Source organism: Calidris pugnax, unplaced genomic scaffold (assembly GCF_001431845.1).
Source record: "Calidris pugnax isolate Ruff unplaced genomic scaffold, ASM143184v1 scaffold96, whole genome shotgun sequence".
Classification (NCBI taxonomy): Eukaryota; Metazoa; Chordata; class Aves; order Charadriiformes; family Scolopacidae; genus Calidris; species Calidris pugnax.
In genome coordinates this window covers 398,071-405,566 of record NW_015090866.1, presented here as the reverse complement: position 1 = coordinate 405,566, position 7,496 = coordinate 398,071, and the positions used below count along the sequence as shown (strand labels likewise).

At 57.7% G+C, this 7,496-nt stretch overlaps 1 long non-coding RNA gene across 1 annotated transcript; it reads right to left on the bottom strand.

Moving 5' to 3' along the window:
- Window positions 1-5,604: 5,604 nt before the first annotated feature.
- On the bottom strand, window positions 5,605-6,753 carry LOC106889917. The gene is made up of 2 exons (XR_001412424.1): window positions 6,499-6,753; window positions 5,605-6,329 (listed from the first exon to the last, which is right to left on the bottom strand). It is a non-coding gene; the product is annotated as an uncharacterized LOC106889917 (long non-coding RNA).
- Between the last annotated feature and the right edge of the window lie 743 nt (window positions 6,754-7,496).

Here is a 7,496-nt window from a genome sequence, read left to right as displayed (position 1 = left end):
CCATCCCTCCTGCCCCCCTCCCCGAGGAGGGTAGATGCTTCAAGGGGGGGTTCAGCCCCGTGGCGGGGGGTCGGGCACAGCCGTCTCCCGCCGGAGCATCATGCATTAGTAATGGCCACCGATCCGCCGCCGCTGACGGCATTTCTTCCAGCCGGGAGGAACAATTCAGGCCGTAACCGGAGCTGGCACGGGGCAGGCGGAGCGGGCTCAGGTGTCCCCCGTGACCCTCGGTGTCACCACAAGTGGCCCGTCTCGGTGCCCGCTCGGGGCTTGGAGGTGCATGGTCCCCCCCGCCCACCCAGGGTTTGTGGCCTAGTCCAGGCCGCAGAGCTGGCATCCCTTGGGGTCGCATCCGGATGAGTGCCCAGCAGTCCCCAAAAAGGGACGGGGAGAGGTTGTTGTCATGGTGAAAGGTCCCAGCACCTGGCATGGGGACAAAGCTCGGGATGGGGAGAAGCAGGGAGGGAGGGAGGGAGATGGATGAGGGGGCTGGGATGGGGGTGAGGGTGCTGGATCTTGGGGTGATCATCTGGGATGGGGCTGAGCTCGGTCCCACACTGGGGATGGGGGGGTGTTTGGGCTGTTGGTGGCACCCTGAGGTGGTGCTGGAGAAAATAGGGACCTCCAGGATGGGTCACAAACCCTGGGATGGTCCCCAAGTGGGGATACACTCCGGATAGTGTCCAAGAGCCCAGGGTGGTCCCCAAACAGATGGTTCCCAAGACCTGGGATGGTCCCCAAGAGCCCAAGATGGTCCCCAGGAGCCCGGGATGGTCCCAGAGACCTTGGGATGACTCCTAAGCAGGGAGGCACCTTGAATGGTCCACACGCCCAGGGATTGGTCACGCACACACCAGGATTGTTCCCAAATGGGAGGAACCACGGGTGGTCCCCAGGGGAAAGGATGGTCCCCAAGAGCCCAGGATAGTCCAGGAGACTCCAGGATGACCCCCGAGACTCTGAGGTGGTCCCTAAACAGGAAAGCATCCTAGAAGGTTCCCAGAAGTCAGGATGATCCCCAAGACCCCAGGATGTTTGCCAAGCAAGGATGCACTCTGGGTGGTCCCCATGCCCACGCATGATCCCTGAGACCATCCATGAGATGGTTGTGAAGCAGGGAGGCACCTTAGATGGTTCCTATGCCCTGGGATGGACCCTGAAACCCCAGGGTGGTCCCTGAGCAGGGAAGCATCTTGGATGGTCTCCATGACCCTAGGACTGTCCTCAAGCAGGGAGATACCTTGAACGGTCCCCAAGACCCCAGGATGGTCTCCAAGACACCTGGGGTGATTCCCATGCCCAGGAATGGTCCCTGAGACCCCAGGATGGTCCCCAAGAGCTGTAAGACACCATGGATGGCCTGCATGGTGTCAACCCAAGCGTAGCATGGGGCCCCTCGGCGCCAGCCTCATCCCTCTCCCCAGCACCATCAATATTTTGGCTCCACGAAGGTATGGCCGAAATTTGGTCCGGGCCTCAGCCCCCGTAAACCGAGCGGAGCAAATGGCCCTGTTTAAAAATTTAACATGGTCTTCTTGTGTTCCTCAACCGAATATTTAATGGAGATGGACCTGGAAGAGGCTCTGGAAAGGCAGAGGGGGGGTGAGGTGAAGCCGCCCCGCCGGCGCTGAGACCTCGGCGGCGCTCGGTGCGGGGGGATCGGGCCGGGGCCGGGTTTTCTTTCTGCATCTCCTCGCTGGTCTCAGATGGGGATGGAAAAGATAATGCAATATTGATGTGGAGGGATGAGGGAACGCAACCCAAGTACATTAGCCAGGGAGCCCTCCCCGGCACGTTTTATGGCACCGGTGAGGCTGGCGCTGGTAAAATCCACCCCCACCCCCCACCCCCATCCATGAGATCCCAGCTTAAAAATGGGGGTTGAAGCTCAAGGATGGGGAGGTGGTCACCACCCTTCACCCCAATGGGTGTCACCCCGAGGTGGGAGGCTCAGGGATGAGCATCCCACCCCGGTGGGGTTGGACCACCCCATCTTTGCCAAGGAGGGTCTTGGTCCTGGGTGGGCGAGGGGAGAAGCTGGAGGTTTTGGCATCACCATGCTCAGCTGGGGAGAGGAAAACTGGGGGGTGAGGGAGAGGAGTTTGGGGAAAAGAGCTAAAAATTGGGAAGGAGCCCACCGCGCTGGACCTGCACGTCCAGGACTGGTCCGTGCTGGTGTTCAGGGCCTGGATGAAGCGAGGAGGGAGCAAGACCCTTCCCCAAAGCTGTCTCCATCCCTCCTGCCACCCTCCCCGAGGAGGGTAGATGCTTCAAGGGGGGGTTCAGCCCCGTGGCGGGGGGTCGGGCACAGCCGTCTCCCGCCGGAGCATCATGCATTAGTAATGGCCACCGATCCGCCGCCGCTGACGGCATTTCTTCCAGCCGGGAGGAACAATTCGGGCCGTAACCGGAGCTGGCACGGGGCAGGCGGAGCGGGCTCAGGTGTCCCCCGTGACCCTCGGTGTCACCACAAGTGGCCCGTCTCGGTGCCCGCTCGGGGCTTGGAGGTGCATGGTCCCCCCCGCCCACCCAGGGTTTGTGGCCTAGTCCAGGCCGCAGAGCTGGCATCCCTTGGGGTCGCATCCGGATGAGTGCCCAGCAGTCCCCAAGGTCCCCAAAAAGGGGACGGGGAGAGGTTGTTGTCATGGTGAAAGGTCCCAGCACCTGGCATGGGGACAAAGCTGGGACCAGAGCCCTCAACACCTGCCAGCATTGGCTTGTTCTCCTCCATCACAGGGGTTGCATGGCCATGGGGGTGGCACCCAGAGCCCCATGGACATGGCATCCAGACCCTCACAGGGATGACACCCAAGGCCCTGAGGGGGTGGCACCCAGAGCCTCATGGACATGGCATCCAGACCCTCACAGGGATGACACCCAAGGCCCTGAGGGGGTGGCACCCAGAGCCTCATGGACATGGCATCCAGACCCTCACAGGGATGACACCCAAGGCCCTGAGGGGGTGGCACCCAGAGCCTCATGGACATGGCATCCAGACCCTCACAGGGATGACACCCAAGGCCCTGAGGGGGTGGCACCCAGAGTCCCTTGAGGATAGCACCCAGATCTCCATGGGGGTGGCACCCAGACACCCACATGAACGGCACCCAAGCCTCTGTGGTGGTGGCAACCAGAATCCCCTGGAGATGTCACCCAAACCTTGCAATATGGCACTCAGAGATCCTTGGGGATGGCACCCAAGGCCCCGTGGTGGCAGCAGAGCCCAATGGGGAAGGCACCCAAAGACCTGTGATGAAGGCACCCAAAGCTCGCAGCTCCATGGGGATGTCACCCACAGCCCTGTGGGGATGACACCCAAAACCTGTGGTGGTAGCCAACAGCCCCATGGGGATGTCACCCAGAACCCCACAAGGATGCCCCCCGGAGTCCCATGGGGATGGTACCCAGAGTCCCTTGGAGATGGCACTCAAGGTCCTGTGGTGGTACCCAACAGCTCCATGGGGATGGCACCCAGAGCCCCACAGGGAAGGGACTCAGAGACCCATAGGGATGTAACCCAGAACTCCATAAGGATGTCACCCAGAGCCACATGGGGACGTCACCCAGAGCCACAAGGGGATGGCACCTAGAGCCCAGGTGACCCTAGCCTCAGTGCTTTGCCCTTTGATGCCCTTCACCACCGACACAGATGGGACAGGATGAGGCCTCTGGGTGCTCCCAGGAGCACCGAGCAACACCTGCCACCAGCTGTGGGTCCCTGTCCCCGGATGAGGCCTCTGGGTGCTCCCAGGAGCACTGAGCAGCACCTGCCACCAGCTGTGGGTCCCTGACCCCCATGTTATAGAATCATAGAATTGTTTAGGTTGGAAGGGACCTTAAAGATCATCTAGTCCAACCATCAACCTAACTCTGACAAAAAAAATATATAAGAAATAGGAAATAAAAATTACTAAACCATATTCCTGAGGACCATGTGAAACCATCTTTTGAACACCTCCAGGGATGGTGCCTCAACCACTTCCCTGGGCAGCCCATTCCAAGGCTTGATGAAACCCCTTTCCATGTCACCCCAGCAGAGACCCCCACAAGCAGCACCCACCTCCTGGGGCCCCGCGGGAGCTCAGGCCAGGCCAAGCTGAGCCCCAAACCCCGAGGTAGGATGGATGGATGGACGGATGGATGGATGGATGGAAGGAAGGATGGTGGCACTTGGCACCCAGGGGACAGTGGGGACAGAGCAGCGATGGGGCCACAGGCAGGGGACAGGGAGTGAACCCAGCACCTGGTCCAGCTCTGCCCTGTACTGGGCAGAATGGGAGGCTACTGGTGTGGCACGGGGGCCACCTGCTGGGGAGAGGGGACAGTGTCACACCCCCCACAGCTAAAAGGTCCCCTAAAAGTGTGTGTGGAGACACAGGCGGGGGGGTATAGAGCTGTCCCCCCCCTTCCCTGCTCCCTCCCCCCAGAGCCCAGAAGGCTGGTGGCCCCAGGAGGTGGCACTGGGACAGGGTGTCCCCCATCCCACCCACCACCACCATCACCCCCCCCGCACCCAGCATCACCCGAAGGTGCTGCCAGGCTGGGTGCTGGCAGCAGGTGGCACTGGCATGACACGGACCCACCACCCTGTCCCCAAGCTGGGTCCTAAGGGTGACAAAACAGCCCTGGCAGGAGCAAGGGAAGATTAGGGGGAGGAGGATGGAGAGGAAGGTCTTGCTCAGCTCCAGCAAATTTGGGTCAGCAGCTGCAGCAAGGATGGGGAGAAGCCACACACCAGGCTGTTGTCCCCTGCCCTGGCCCACTCGGCTTGGGGGGGGTGTTCCTGAACTGCACCCAACTTCTGGTTGCACCCCATCTACATGTTATCCCCAATCCCCATGTAACATCAAGCCAAAATGATGCACAATTATACAGAAAAGAGCCAACTCTGCCATAATTACCCGTCCAGGACAACAAACACGGCTCCCACGGTGGCTGTGGCATCTCAGGAGGCGTTACCTGTAATGGCTTGTCCTGCTGCAAGAGAAGACCCTAAAAGAAATCCACCCTATGAGGCTGCACAGGTGGTGGGACAGGAAGGGATGGATGTCCCCATGGCTGCGCTGATCCCTCATTTCCAGCCCAAGACCCCAAAAATCAGCTTCGGTGCCCTGGTCGCGGTCATTAGGCATGAAAGGATATCACCCACCGCTTGCAAAGAGCTGGAGAAGAAGCTGGTGACCCCGAGCGCTACCATCAGCACGTTGGGTGTGCTCAACAAACTCCACTTGCACCTCCAGCAGATCATCTCCAGGCAGAAGATCATAGAATCAAAGAATGGTTAGAGTTAGAAGGGACCTTAAAGACCATCAAGTTCAAATCCCTTGTCCTGGGCAGGGACATCTCCCACCAGAACAGGTTGCTCCAAGCCCCATCCAACCTGCCCTTGAACCCCTCCAGGGATGGGGCAGCCACAGCTTCTCTGGCCAACCTGGGCCAGGCTCTCACCACCCTCACACCAAAGAAGTTCTGATGCCCTGGAACAGCTTTGATCTGGCACGGATGAGCCACGGGTGAAGTCCTGGTGGGACGCCAACTCAACGTTGCAAGGCCCAAGGTCTCTCCTGCAGGACCAAGCCCTCCGTGACGAAGCACCAGCCAAGCTTCAAGGTATATACATATTTTATTTTAAAAAAAGTTTACAGTTCTTTCATTATACACAACTATTGGAGAGGTTATACTCTTAGAGAAGAGGCATTTTTGTCAGGGTGGCAGATGTGCCCACTACATCAACAACGCAAGAAAAAGAGGAGGAAAAAGAAAAAAAAAAAAAAAAAGGAGAAAAAAAAAAAGAGATAATTATAATAATTATAATAATAAAGAGCTGACTCAAACAAAAGGGCAAAACACCCCTGATCTCTTCAAGTATCACACGATAGGTACCAAACACAGGCAGGAAAATCATGGCCATTTCTCATGCTGCGAACACCCCTGCGAAAGTGCCAGCAGAACTTGGACGAGCGAAAAAAAAAGAAAAAAAATCATAAAAAGAAAACCAAACAAAAAAGAGAAAATTGTCAAACACCTCCCAGCCTTCCCAAGGGGCTGCGAGGAGGGTCCCTGCCGAGGGATGACACCCACCAGGTGGGGATGGGAAAGGGGAAGCTCCGTCTCTCTGGCACGTGTCAAGGGATGGGTGGACACGAGGAGAAGAGAGATGGGTTGGGGTTCAACCAGGGATGGGGTGGAGGCAAGAGGATGAGCCCGTGCTCTGCTCCAGCCTGTCCCCCGTGTCACCATCCCTTCTGCCTCCACCAAACCGACCTGTGGGTCTGGAAAAAAACCGGGCACGGAGGGTCCCCGACCGACCCCGAGGCACCAGGTGCCACCTTGGGGTTCAACCAGGGATGGGGTGGAGGCAGGAGGATGAGCCCGTGCTCTGCTCCAACCCGGTCCCCCATGTCACCATCCCTTCTGCTTCCACCAAACTGACCTGTGGGTCTGGAAAAAAACCGGGCACGGAGGGTCCCCGACCGACCCCGAGGCACCAGGTGCCACCACGGAGGGACACGGCCACTCAACGCAAAAGAAAACCCAACCCAAACCCTCGACGGCACAAGGGGAGTTACAGGAACAGAAGCCAAAGGTTGTTTCCAAACCAGCACCCGGGGGCTGTGGTGAGTTTTTGGCAACAGGAAACTCAACCTGGGATCATCTCAGAGAAATTCCCAACACCCCGAGAGAGCAGGAGGTGACACCAACACTGTTTTCTGAAGAAAAAGTTACAAAAACCACCTTCAAGATGACCCAAGGAAAAAAAAGAAGAAAAAGAGAAGAAGGATCTTGCTTCGGTATGGCTCCACCTTTTCTTCCAGACTACGATGGCATGAGGCGTATTTACAATCTGTTTTGGGGAGAGAAGTTTCTTTTGGGAGAAAAAGGGCGAGGTGACACCAACACTGTTTTCTGAAGAAAAAATTTAAAAAACACACCCTCAAGATGACCCAAGGAAAAAAAAAAAAGAGAAGAAGGATCTTGCTTCCGTATGGCTACGCCTTTTCTTCCAGACTACGATGGCATGAGGCGTATTTACAATCTGTTTTGGGGAGAGAAGTTTCTTTTGGGAGAAAAAGGGCGATTTGGGGGAAAAAAACCAAACCAAACCAAACCAGAAAAAGAGATGAGAAATGATGGAGAGGAGGAAGCAGGGGGGTCCATGGCCTCCAGGAGTGGGTGCTCCCCACCCGCAGAGGGGACCCCAGGCCACTTTGTCCCCAAGGAGCATCTTTACACACACTTTTCTCCCCCCTCAAGCAGCATTTTGGCAGCCTCCGGGGAGGGGGGAGCAAGTTCTGCCACAGCTCAGGAAGAGCTGGAGACAAGTTTTTGGGCTCTAGAAGCCATCGAGCCACCAGCCCACAGGGCTGGGACAAGCTCCAGGAGGTGGCCCTGGCAAGATGGGACTTTACTGGTATTTTTTTGGGGGGTTGGGGGGGGGAGAATCCCCATTTAGCTGAATCCACACCTCACAAAAGGAAGGGCGGGGGGGGGGGAAG